The sequence below is a fragment of the Microcaecilia unicolor genome, chromosome 2 (assembly GCF_901765095.1).
Source record: "Microcaecilia unicolor chromosome 2, aMicUni1.1, whole genome shotgun sequence".
NCBI classification, from domain to species: Eukaryota; Metazoa; Chordata; class Amphibia; order Gymnophiona; family Siphonopidae; genus Microcaecilia; species Microcaecilia unicolor.
Genome location: NC_044032.1, coordinates 572,373,768 through 572,386,750, shown reverse-complemented (window position 1 = coordinate 572,386,750; position 12,983 = coordinate 572,373,768). Strand labels below are relative to the sequence as shown.

The 12,983-nt window shown below is 42.3% G+C and overlaps 1 protein-coding gene across 2 annotated transcripts in view; it reads right to left on the bottom strand.

Moving 5' to 3' along the window:
* The window catches only part of SORBS2 (sorbin and SH3 domain containing 2), a 610,065-nt gene that overhangs the window by 535,464 nt on the left and 61,618 nt on the right, over window positions 1-12,983 (bottom strand). For both annotated transcript variants that reach the window (XM_030191487.1, XM_030191488.1), the window contains exon 2: window positions 70-194. The gene's annotated coding sequence lies outside the window, so the exon portion shown is untranslated. The remainder of the gene's footprint in view (window positions 1-69; window positions 195-12,983) is intronic.

Here is a 12,983-nt window from a genome sequence, read left to right as displayed (position 1 = left end):
GAACAGCTTGTCGGTGCTGAGTGCAACAGAAAGCAAAACACACTCTCTTATAGTTAGACTGCTACCTACCAAACAGAAGTGTTCCACCACGGCTTCTCAGGCGTCCTCGTCTCGGTGCATGCAAATCCTCCTTGCTTAGCCCTTGCAAGAAAGTTGAAATTGCAGAATGTTAGGCTGAAGCCAAATCCAAGTGCCTGCAGTAGAGAGAGTGGGAGACAGAGGCAGCATAAGAGACTGAAAGAATTTCAGCTGCTGCTACCGTTCCAGCAGCATTTGAGCTATTTTCAGCAACAGACGGCTTTGCCCACAATCGAGATAAAAATCCAAGGCTGAACACCACCCCGCGTCTCTGTTCTCCCCCCCCCCCCCACCCCCACCGCCAAATACATACTGTATTTATAAATCAGGAAACTAAAAAACTTTGTTCGTTTTCCAACTCCTCAGTATAAGGGGAAAAAAAAGAATCAAGAACTGCTGGTGATGTTTAGGAAACATTTTATGAAACAAGTCCTGAGGCTTTTAAAGAACAGACTGCACCTGGGATATTACAGAATTCTAAACCAGCGCTGTTATGCTTATTAATGCTTATTTCTGTTTTTATTTTCAAAATCCCAAAAATGTTAAGCGCGCACCCTGCTTTCAAAAGCGAAGAGGTTCCAAGTTATTCCAGAAATGGTCTGGGGCAATATTTTGTGTAGGCTTGGTCTGCTGTCAACCTCGGTTTTGAAAATGCATACCTGAGTATTTGATTACGGAGCTCTCTTTTATAACCTGTGTATAGAATCATTCTTTGATAAATATCCCGGGGCAATTGCTCTGCTAGTTACGATAGAGTACTGTTTGTTTTCATGCAGCTTTCAGAAACTTGCGTGCCATGACTGCTTTGTGTGTTTCATCACTTGCGATATACCTCCTCCTGCTTCCACCTTTATGCATCGATCTCAGTAAATCGAGCACATCATGCTACTCCAGTATTCAACCACAGCTCAAGCCACCTAAAGCTACTGCCTCCAGATTACTTCCAGTTTTATCTGGTGCGCTATTTTTGCCCATCTGTGGCTGTTGACATTACTCAACTGTCAGCCTGAACCAGGGATCATTCAGTTAGATTAAGAAGTTACTGTACTACCTGTTTACAAAAAAATGCGCATGTCTGTATAAGCTAAATGTTTGATTTTGGTCATTATCTGTGAAAAAGTGAGTTATAAATAAGGTAGACCTTTGAAACGCAAATACCGCGTACTTGGCGAATAAAAATGACAAGCGCCAATGCAAATCGGTGAAAAATAGTTGTAGTCACTTAACCTTTCACAGCTTGTGCCATGTGAGAAAATATTTTCAGCTGTAACAACTATAAATCTTTCTCCAAGCAGTTGTGACTGGCAGAGGTGACTTCTGGTAGCCGGCCAATTTTTTTTTTTATTGTACATAAGCTGCCCTTACATCTCTGTTAGTTCCGGTGAATGGGATGACTTTGAAGCAAAGCATGAGATTCGGCTTGATGGAGTTTTGGTTTTCCCTAATTTAGAGTAACACTTCTCAAAGGCGTTTCTCTGCATATCATGGCTGTCATGGGACAGTGGCCGCTTCGCATCGGTCCTTTCTTCTGGAAGATGAACATTTTGAAGGAATTTTGGTAATGGTTTCTGGGTCAAAGGACCATAAATAAAAGCTGTAGTATCTCAACGAAGTAATTTAGTGTGCGACATAAAAAACCTACTGCAAATAAGTCGCTTACACCTGTCCTCTTTCACAGTAATGTGATCGCCAGCTACGCTTCACTGCAAATCTTAGACACGAAAGTATTGAGGTGGGAAAATAAAAAACCTATTATTTATGCTTTACGATGCCCATAACTCTCCTAACATTACCCATGAGCATCTGCTGCAATAGGAAAGTGGCGTGATGGTAATGGTTAACTAAGTATGTAATCATTAACTTCCTAACCTGTAAGTCAATCACTATTGTTGAGTTATACAAGTGGGAAGCTTTTAATCTTGTACCACTGATGGAAGAAATGCATAGCCTTTACTAAGCTTTTGATAGCCCTGGAATATGAAATCTGGCTCATATGATGTTATTATTTCATTCGTGTTCTGTTTCAAACGATAGACATTGTAGCAGCAGTGTGCTTCAAAAATTAGAAACTGACCTCCCCTAAGTTCTTTTTTGGATTTTGATTTAGTCTGCAGCTCCACAGTGCACTAACTCTGATCTGAGATGATGTTAATGAATACCTTACTTGGGATTATGTGTTTTTGCAAAGTTAGTTTCCTTTAAAACCACAAGATGGACTTGAATCATAGACGAAAAGATTAAAGGTCATTTCCAAGCCTGGGACCTTGCAGTTCCAAATTATTCTCAAATGTATTTGAAAATGTTTTCTCTTTACTGAAAGAAACATAGCAGTTTATATTGTGCATGCTCATTTTGCCTTTTGATTATAAACCTAGAATAACTCTGGACAGTTGATTCAATAAGACTTCAAATGCTATTTCAACCATTTATACCACAAACCTTCTGCAGTTTAAAAGACTAGCACTACCATAGAGAAGGCCCCCCAGTTCGACAGAGTCTTCCACTACCATGAGTCAGCTGGGACAATAAAGTCCAAGAGGGAGGGGCAGGGAAAGGGGGAGGAGTCATGGCCATTGCTCAATTCCTAGTGGCTAGATTGAAGACCCATGATTGCAGGGTTCCACAAGGAATTCTAGTGCATGACTCAGGCTAGGTATATTGGAGATAACATATAATGCCACAGTGGTTATTTTAGATACTCTATTCTTATTTTGGATGTCTAAAAACTGGCATTTAGATGTTCATATTGCATGGACATCTAAATCCAATTTTACAAAGGTAGGAGATGGATGTCTAGCACTGCAATATGTCCATATGGCAAGGGGGCATGGTCTGCATTTGTTTTAGATGGGACAAAGGAGGGCCAACATATGGACATCCATCTCTGAACACAGAAGGGGAAGAGACATCCATGTCTGAAAAGATGGATGCTGTTATTTAGACCTGGAGCTTGTCATGTCCAGGTTACAGAAAGCAGCTGTCAGCTGGAGGGATTAAGACAGGACACTTCCTTAATCACCCGATGGTTGCTGTCTCTGTTCCTCTCCCTCTCCCTCTCCCCTGAATATGAAACTGGCAGGGGAAACCAGGCTCTATGACAGTTTCAGGTATTGAACTAAATTCAGTAAATAGTGCCCACATTTCGGTGCTGAAAAAAAAGCGCGCTGAGCACTATTCTATAAATGATGCTCTGAGTTGGGCACTGTTTATAGAATAGTATGCAGCGCCGGGATCCACATCCAACTTTGGGTGCCAGGATTTACTGAAACCTGGTGTAAATCCTCACATGTAAATTAGGCACAGATCCCCTCAATTCTATAATACTGCACATATCTTTAGTGAATACCCTGACCTACCCATGTAGTGGTGGCCCTACCATTAGGCCACCTAAGGCGGGGGCCTCAGGCAGCACTCTTCTGAGGCGGCATCTCCTCTCTTCTGTTCCTTCCCCAACCCCCTTCCTTGAACTTACCTTTTTTTGTTTTTTAAAAGGCGGCAGCGACAGCGGCAGCAGTGATTCCCATAGGCTGCCCTGCCGCCTGTCCCTCTACTACAGCCCACCTCCAAGGAAACAGGAAGTTACTTCAGAGTGGAGAGCTGCAGTAGAGAAAAGGGGCCGGGACCGGTGGCAGGGCAGCCTATGGGAATTGCTGCTGCCTCTGTTGTAACCTTTAAAAAAAAACAACATAAGTTCAGGGAAGGGGGTTGGAGAAGGAACGGATGTCAGATCATGGCGGTGGGTGGCAGAGGAGGAGCCGGGAAGGCAGCTCATTTCTCACCTTAGGTGGCAGATCGTCTTGGGCCGCCTGTGCACCCATGTCCCTCCCATGGCCATGCCCCCTTTTTAGCTGCATGCTAAAAGATTTGGGTGTGCATCTTGATAGAATATTGCTTAGCAAGATGCATGCACAAATCCAAATTGTCGCCAATTATTACCAATAATTGATTGTTAGTACTCAATTATTGGCACTAATTGGCTTGTTACTCAAATTGTACACAGAAATAAGTCTCATACCTAAATTAGCAAACACAATTTTGACTGCCATATATAGAAACCAGGGGATTATGGATATTCTTAACAGCATAGCATACAGAGCAGCCTAATAGTTAGTGCAGTGGACCGAGAGCCAAGGGACTTAGATCAACTTTTTTTAAATTGTGAGCTCGATAGGCACAGAAAAATACCTGTGGTACCTGAATATATAAGACACCCACAAGCTTGAAGGCTATTGAAGTGGTGTACATTCAGATACAGGCGGTAATTTTATGTTCCTGGAGGGCTCACAATTAAAAAAACAACCCACAAACAGCTGAAGGGAGATTTGAAACTGGGTCCCCTGATTCTCAATCCTCTGCTCTGCATGGACATCTCTATGGCCATTTTATAAGATGGATGTTCCTATGCTACCACACAGATATACCCCCCCCCCCCCCCCCCCAACACACACACACTCCCCGTTCATAATTCAGATGTTTATGTTTGTAAAATGGATGTTCATGCTGGATGTTTCCAGTACATGGACATCCATCTCTCATGTATTTTAGAACAGGCTGTATCCTGTTTTAAAATACATGTGAGACGGCCATCCATTTGTGACATCCTGACTTGGACGTCCATATTCTGAGTTTGACATCCTTTCTAAAATGCCATTCCACATTTCCAATCCTATTGTGTTAAAAAAACCCAGCAGGAATGTCAATGTACCTTTTAATATATGCTTTCACTTATTGTTTTTCTCAGTTGAATTGTCGTTGGTTCTAGTAACAGGTTCAATTGTGTGCATGTGGTATATTTACATTATACAGTCATTGGTCTATTGCAGAACAAGCAGACCAAAGGAAATCAACAACACAAAAGGAATGTGCCGAAGAAACAGTGAAGGCCCTCAGATGGAAAAAGAGGCAAAGTCCAAGATCAGAGAAACCAAGTTTACTGGAGGACCCAACACGGCCTGTGTTTCGGCGTGTTGCCTGCATCAAGGGTCAAATGGTGGTCTCTCAAATGTAGGGCTTCCAGTAATAGGTCCACAATGAATGCTAGAGTTTGCTGATTTTATTTACAATACATTCACTGTGGAACTATTACTGGAAGCCCTACATTTGTGAGACCACCATTTGACCCCTGGACTGATGCAGGCAACACCCCGAAACATGGGTCCTCCAATAAACTTGGTTTCTCTGACCTTGGTCTCTACCTCTTGTTCTACCTGAGGGCCACTACACTTGTTCTTTGGCACACTGGTCCATTGCAGACTTTATTTCATATAAACTCAAATAATAACAGAGATTTTTGGGCCAAAAAAAGGCCCCAAAATGGGGTCTTGTTTTAAATTTGAGCCTGCCATTTGTTCCTTTATACCCCTACCCCCCCCCCCCCCGACCCTGCAGTTATAAGCATTTTACTGGCAGTTTCTTCCTACCTTCCTTCGGCTGACGTGGACAAAGTAAGTTATGCGCTGGGTTGGTACAGAGTCGGTGCAAGGCCTTGAGCATGCACAGATAGATGCTTAAGGCCCTGACTGACCCTGTACCAGCCCAGCGTATAACTAGCTGCACTGACCCTGCGCCTAACTTACTTTGTCCGCATCAGCCAAAGGAAGGTAGGAAGGAACTGCCAGTAAAATGCTGGTAACCATGGGGGGCGGGGGGGGGGGAGGAGATGGAGGGGTACGGAGGAAGAAATGTCGGTACCTGTGGTGGTAGGGGGAGGGGTATGGAGGAAGAAATGGTGGTCATTGGGGTGGGTGGGGGGAGTTACCGTACACTTACAGAAAATTTAACAGATAAAACATAGATATTAAACAAGATATCTATCTGATTTATTGCTTTAGACATATATTTACAAAATTTGTACCTGTATATGCTGTTTACACATTTCAACAAAGCAACCACTAACACATTCAAAAGAAGCTTCTCACCTCTACTCTCTTACCTGATCCAGTTATGTAGAAGTAAAATGAGAATGCCACAATGATTTCTATATCAGTATCTAGGCACAGGGTAATGTAAATGAAAAAGAAGAATCTAGATATGCATAGATATGCCATTCTTACTAAACTAACAGAGTTATCAAAAGCCAAGAATTCAAATCTGTAGTAACGAGAATAAGCTCTGAAAGTCTAGCTATAAACCAAATATATAGAAACAAAATCCCTTTGTGAGACGTAAGTACATAAGTTTTGCCACACTGAGACAGACCAAAAGTCCATCAAGCCCAGCATCCTATTACCAACAGTGGCCAATCCAGGTCACAAATACCTGGCAAGATCCCAAAAAAGAGTTCATTACATTTTATACTGCTTATCCCAGAAATAAGCAGTGGATTTTCCTCAAGTCATAATGGTCTATGGACTTTTCCTTTAGGAAGCCGTCCAAACCTTTTTTAAACCCCGCTAAGCTAATCGTCTTTACCATATTCTCTGGCAACGAATTCCAGAGTTTAATTACATGTTCAGTGAAGAAAAACTTTCTCTGATTCATTTTAAATTTACTACTTTGTAGCTTCATCGCATGTCCCCATAGTCCTAGTATTTTTGGAAACAGTAAACAAATGATTCACGTCTACCCATTCCACTCCACTCATTATTTTATAGACCTCTATCATATCTCCCCTCAGCCATCTTTTCTCCAAGCTGAAGAGCCCTAGCCACTTCAGCCTTTCCTCATAGGGAAGTCGTCCCATCCCCTTTATCATTTTCATCGCCTTTCTCTGTACCCTTTCTACTTCCACTATATCTTTTTTGAGATGCAGTGACCAGAATTGAACACAATATTCGAGGTGCGGCAAAGGCATTATAATGTCCTCATCTTTGTTTTTCATTCCTTTCCTAATAATACCTAACATTCTATTTGCTTTTCTAGCTGCCGTAGCACACTGAGCACAGGGTTTCAACATATCATCAATGATGACGCCAAGATCCCTTTTTTGGTCGGTGACTCCTAACGTGGAACCTTGCATTACGTAGCTATAATTTGGGTTCCTCTTTCCCACATGCATCACTTTGCACTTGCTCACATTAAACATCATCTGGTAACGTCCTCTTGTAATTTTTCACAATCCTCTTGTGATTTAACAACTTTGAATAACTTTGTGTTGTCAGCAAATTTAACTACCTCACTAGTTACTCCCATCTCTAGATCATTTATAAATATGTTAAAAAGCAGCGGTCCCAGTACAGACCCCTGGGGAACCCCACTAACTACCCTTCTCCATTGAGAATACTGACCATTTAACCCTACTCTGTTTTCTATCTTTTAACCAGTTTTCAATACACAATAGGACACTACCTCCTATCCCATGACTCTCCAATTTGTTCTGGAGTCTTTCATGAGGTACTTTGTCAAACGCCTTTTGAAAATCCAGAAACACAATATCAGCTGACTCACCTTTATCCACATGTTTGTTCCCTTCACTAAATTCATGTTGGCTTTGTCTCATTAATCCATGCTTTTGAATATGCTTTGTAATTTTGTTCTTTATAATAGTTTCTACCATTTTGCCTGGCACCGATGTCAGGCTCACCGGTCTATAATTTCCTGGATCCCCTCTGAAAACATTTTGAAATATCGGCATTACGTTGGCCACCCTGCAATCTTCCGGTACCATGCTCAATTTTAAAGATGAATTACATATTGCAAACAATAGTTCTGAAAGTTCATTTTTCAATCCTATCAGTACTCTGGGATGAATATCATCCAGTCCAGGAGATTTACATAAGTACATAAGTACATAAGTAGTGCCATACTGGGAAAGACCAAAGGTCCATCTAGCCCAGCATCCTGTCACCGACAGTGGCCAATCCAGGTCAAGGGCACCTGGCACGCTCCCCAAACGTAAAAACATTCCAGACAAGTTATACCTAAAAATGAGGAATTTTTCCAGTCCATTTAATAGCGGTCTATGGACTTGTCCTTTAGGAATCTATCTAACCCCTTTTTAAACTCCGTCAAGCTAACCGCCCGTACCACGTTCTCCGGCAATGAATTCCAGAGTCTAATTACACGTTGGGTGAAGAAAAATTTTCTCCGATTCGTTTTAAATTTACCACACTGTAGCTTCAACTCATGCCCTCTAGTCCTAGTATTTTTGGATAGCGTGAACAGTCGCTTCACATCCACCCGATCCATTCCACTCATTATTTTATACACTTCTATCATATCTCCCCTCAGCCGTCTCTTCTCCAAGCTGAAAAGCCCTAGCCTTCTCAGCCTCTCTTCATAGGAAAGTCGTCCCATCCCCACTATCATTTTCGTCGCCCTTCGCTGTACCTTTTCCAATTCTACTATATCTTTTTTGAGATACGGAGACCAGTACTGAACACAATACTCCAGGTGCGGTCGCACCATGGAGCGATACAACGGCATTATAACATCCGCACACCTGGACTCCATACCCTTCTTAATAACACCCAACATTCTATTCGCTTTCCTAGCCGCAGCAGCACACTGAGCAGAAGGTTTCAGCGTATCATCGACGACGACACCCAGATCCCTTTCTTGATCCGTAACTCCTAACGCGGAACCTTGCAAGACGTAGCTATAATTCGGGTTCCTCTTACCCACATGCATCACTTTGCACTTGTCAACATTGAACTTCATCTGCCACTTGCACGCCCATTCTCCCAGTCTCGCAAGGTCCTCCTGTAATCGTTCACATTCCTCCTGTGACTTGACGACCCTGAATAATTTTGTGTCATCGGCGAATTTAATTACCTCACTAGTTATTCCCATCTCTAGGTCATTTATAAATACATTAAAAAGCAACGGACCCAGCACAGACCCCTGCGGGACCCCACTAACTACCCTCCTCCACTGAGAATACTGGCCACGCAATCCTACTCTCTGCTTCCTATCTTTCAACCAGTTCTTAATCCATAATAATACCCTACCTCCGATTCCATGACTCTGCAATTTCTTCAGGAGTCTTTCGTGCGGCACTTTGTCAAACGCCTTCTGAAAATCCAGATATACAATATCAACCGGCTCCCCATTGTCCACATGTTTGCTTACCCCCTCAAAAAAATGCATTAGATTGGTGAGGCAAGACTTCCCTTCACTAAATCCGTGCTGACTTTGTCTCATCAGTCCATGTTTTTGTATATGCTCTGCAATTTTATTCTTAATAATAGCCTCCACCATCTTGCCCGGCACTGACGTCAGACTCACCGGTCTATAATTTCCCGGATCTCCTCTGGAACCTTTCTTAAAAATCGGAGTAACATTGGCTACCCTCCAGTCTTCCGGTATTACACTCGATTTTAGGGACAGATTGCATATTTCTAACAGTAGCTCCGCAAGTTCATTTTTTAGTTCTATTAATACTCTGGGATGAATACCATCAGGTCCCGGTGATTTACTACTCTTCAGCTTGCTGAACTGACCCATTACATCCTCCAAGGTTACAGAGAATTTGTTTAGTTTCTCCGACTCCCCCGCTTCAAATATTCTTTCCGGCACCGGTGTCCCCCCCAAATCCTCCTCGGTGAAGACCGAAGCAAAGAATTCATTTAATTTCTCCGCTACGGCTTTGTCCTCCTTGATCGCCCCTTTAACACCATTTTCGTCCAGCGGCCCAACCGACTCTTTGGCCGGTTTCCTGCTTTTAATGTATCTAAAAAAGTTTTTACTATGTATTTTTGCTTCCAACGCTAATTTCTTCTCAAAGTCCTTTTTTGCCCTCCTTATCTCCGCTTTGCATTTGGCTTGGCATTCCTTATGATCTATCCTGTTACTTTCAGTTGGTTTCAATTTGTGAAACTGCCCCATTACATCCTCCAGGTTTATAGAGATTTCATTCAGTTTCTCTGATTCGCCAGCTTTGAATACCATTTCTAGCACTGGTATCTCTCCCAAATCTTCCTCGGTGAAGACCGAAGCAAAGTATTCATTTCATCTCTGCACGTCTTCCCTGATTGCCCCTTTTATCCCTCAGTCATCTTGCAGTCCAACCGATTCTTTTGCCGGCTTCTTGCCTATAAAAATTTTTGCTATATGTTTTTGCCTCCAACACAACCTTTTTTTCAAAGTCCCTCTTTGCCTTCCTTATCAGGGTTTTGCATTTGACTTGACATTCCTTAGGCTGTTTCTTATTATTTTCAGTCAGTTCCTTCTTCCATTTTCTGAAGGATTTTCTTTTAGCTCTAATAGCTTCCTTCACCTCACTTTTTTAAATCGTGCTGGCTGTTGTTTGGTCTTCCTCCATCCTTTTTTAATACATGGAATATATTTGACCTGGGCTTCCAGGATGGTATTTTTGATCAGCATAAATTTTTGACCCTGGTAACATACATCATCCACTTTTTAGAGGGGAAGTTACTAAGCTGTAGTAAAATATCATATTTTACTGCAGCTTAATTTAGCACAAGAGTCCCAAACCTGTGGTAACTTATTACTTGAAGGTTAGTAATTCCCATGGTAAAAGAATAACGCAATTTGAAATCTACCTCATAAACTGCATTATTCTTCTTCCCAGGAGCATCAGGCCCTAACATGTGGCCCAAAGCTCCTGGATGCCAGAACTAAGCTAGGACTCCCTCTCCATCCCCCCCCCCCCCTCCCATCAGAAGACTAGCTTATCCCCTGAAGACACACCTGACCCCCCTTAGGACTTACTGCTGCAAGAATGATTCTTAGTTGCTCCTGCCCCATTTGGTGCTGAATTCAAAATAGCACCGTTTGATCCCCTCCCCCTAGCTGTAGTCTTGCAGTACTTCTGCTAGGAGTTAAGCTGCCACATAAGAGTACACTGCCAGCACAGGGAACCATCAAACACTGATGAATTGATTCTGCATTATGTGAATCAGTACAGTTTAATATCGGTAGGGTCAGTTCATTTGGTGTGTACTTTTGAAATCAATTGGTTACACTGGAACTTAAAATATGCAAATGTTACAACAGAAATAGAAAGACACTGAGGAGCCATTAGAAGCATCTACATGTGGAAATAGTGGCATGTAAACCTGTAAATTGGCAGAATGCCACTACTTCCACATGCAGAAGCTCAACACGAACAGATACTAAGAGAGCATGCGGTGGATATGGTTTGGCAAACCAAAAATGTATACATGTATTTCCCACTTTACAATGAGAATACAAGTGTATTTTGAAAAATTTCCATGTTGACTTTGCATGAGCTATGCAGCATGCATAGGTTTAATCAGGGTCCCTGATGAAACCTATGGACAAGGCTTGAAATGAGTGCTCAAGGAGCCAATTGGGCGTAGCCCACAGTTTTTTGGCCTTCAATTTGTCACAAATCACCTTTGGATCTTCACTGCTTAATTGGCTGCACTTATACAAAAAATTGTCTATAATGGAGACTCTATAGTTGTTGGCACTCTGCCTGGAGGTGTCAAAAATTCGCACCTCCACATATAGGGGCGAATTCTATAAATGGCACCTGACAAATTGGTGCTGAAAAAATACTTAATCCCTATTCTATAAGCTGCACCTAGGCACTGTTTATAGAATAATGCTTAAGTACAGGGATCTAATGTAAATTTAGGCACGTAGAATTCTACCAATGAAAACATGGTGCAAATGCCAATGTCTAAATTTATGCGCAGAACCCCCTTATTCTAGAATTGTGAGTGTAACTGGAATCCACCCCATGCTCTACCCTGAAATGCCTATGACCCTCCCATTTCCGTGCCCTCTTTTCCAGGACCTGCATAAAATTTAGATGCAGATCACGTGCCTAAATTTATGTGCGTACATTTTAATTGATTTCAATTAGCGCCAATAATTGCTTGTGAAAAAGTCAATTATTGGTGCTAATTGACTCATTATTCAACTAAATTGGCATGCACAATTTGAGTAGGCGCCCAAATTTGCATGCACAATTTTTAACGTTTTTTTTAATAGAATTAAGGGGATAAGTCACTATTCTATAAATGGTGCCCAAAGATAAGTGCACAATTGGGATCAAGGTTACAGAATAGGGTTGTTTATGCTCATAAACTAATTGGTGCTTAACTGGTGATAACTGTCAGTAATTGGCCTTAACAGACATTAATTGACATTAATTAGTTGTGATGTTCTGCGCCCCTATTCTACAAATAGTGTGCCTAATTTCTATAGTGTGCATTTCCAAGGGGGCAGGGCTAAGGGATGGGCATGAGTGGGTCAGGAGCATGCCTTGCATTTAGGTATGGTTTTATAGAATACTTGCAATGCCAGTAGTTAGGCACAAGCATTTACACCAGTCAACGTTCACACCTAAAGTTGGGAGCAAAAATGGGCACTTAAGCTGGTGTTCTATAATTGTAGTTTCACATGAAACTGCCGATATAAAATTTGCGCTGAGCACCTTGTATCCCACCGCTTAAATTTAGGTGCCCTTTATTGAACCTGCCCCAAAATTTCTAGCATCTATACGTTGAAGATGCTGAGTGATGCTGCTCTTTTTGTACATGGGTAGGATAGTGAAATCACTGCTCTTCCATATGTGCTGGCAAATACATGTATATTCAGGGCCTGCACTACCACTTCACAGAACAGGATGGCACAAATCTGGGGGCAGCACAGGCCTAAAGTAAAGTGAGGGCAGCCAGTGCAGTGCCTTGAGCAGATGCATGCCCAAGGCCTGACACATCCCACCTGCCTCCATACAGCTGTTTTCACTTTGCTTTATGGAGGACAGTGGTGGCAGAAACAACACAGCTCCAGCAGCAGTGATGGCATAGGTAGGAACAGAAGAAGGGAGATGCAAGACACTGGATGAGGGAGGGTAGAGATGCAAAGGGGTAGTGCTGAACACTTGAGAGGAACAGTGAAGCGTAAAGACTTGGTATGGGGGAAGGAAAGGGGAGATGCTAGGGAATAGGGATGGGACAATGCTAGATACATGGATGGGGGAAAGAAGGGAAGGGGAGTTACTGGACATCTGGGGAATAGGTAGTGAACTG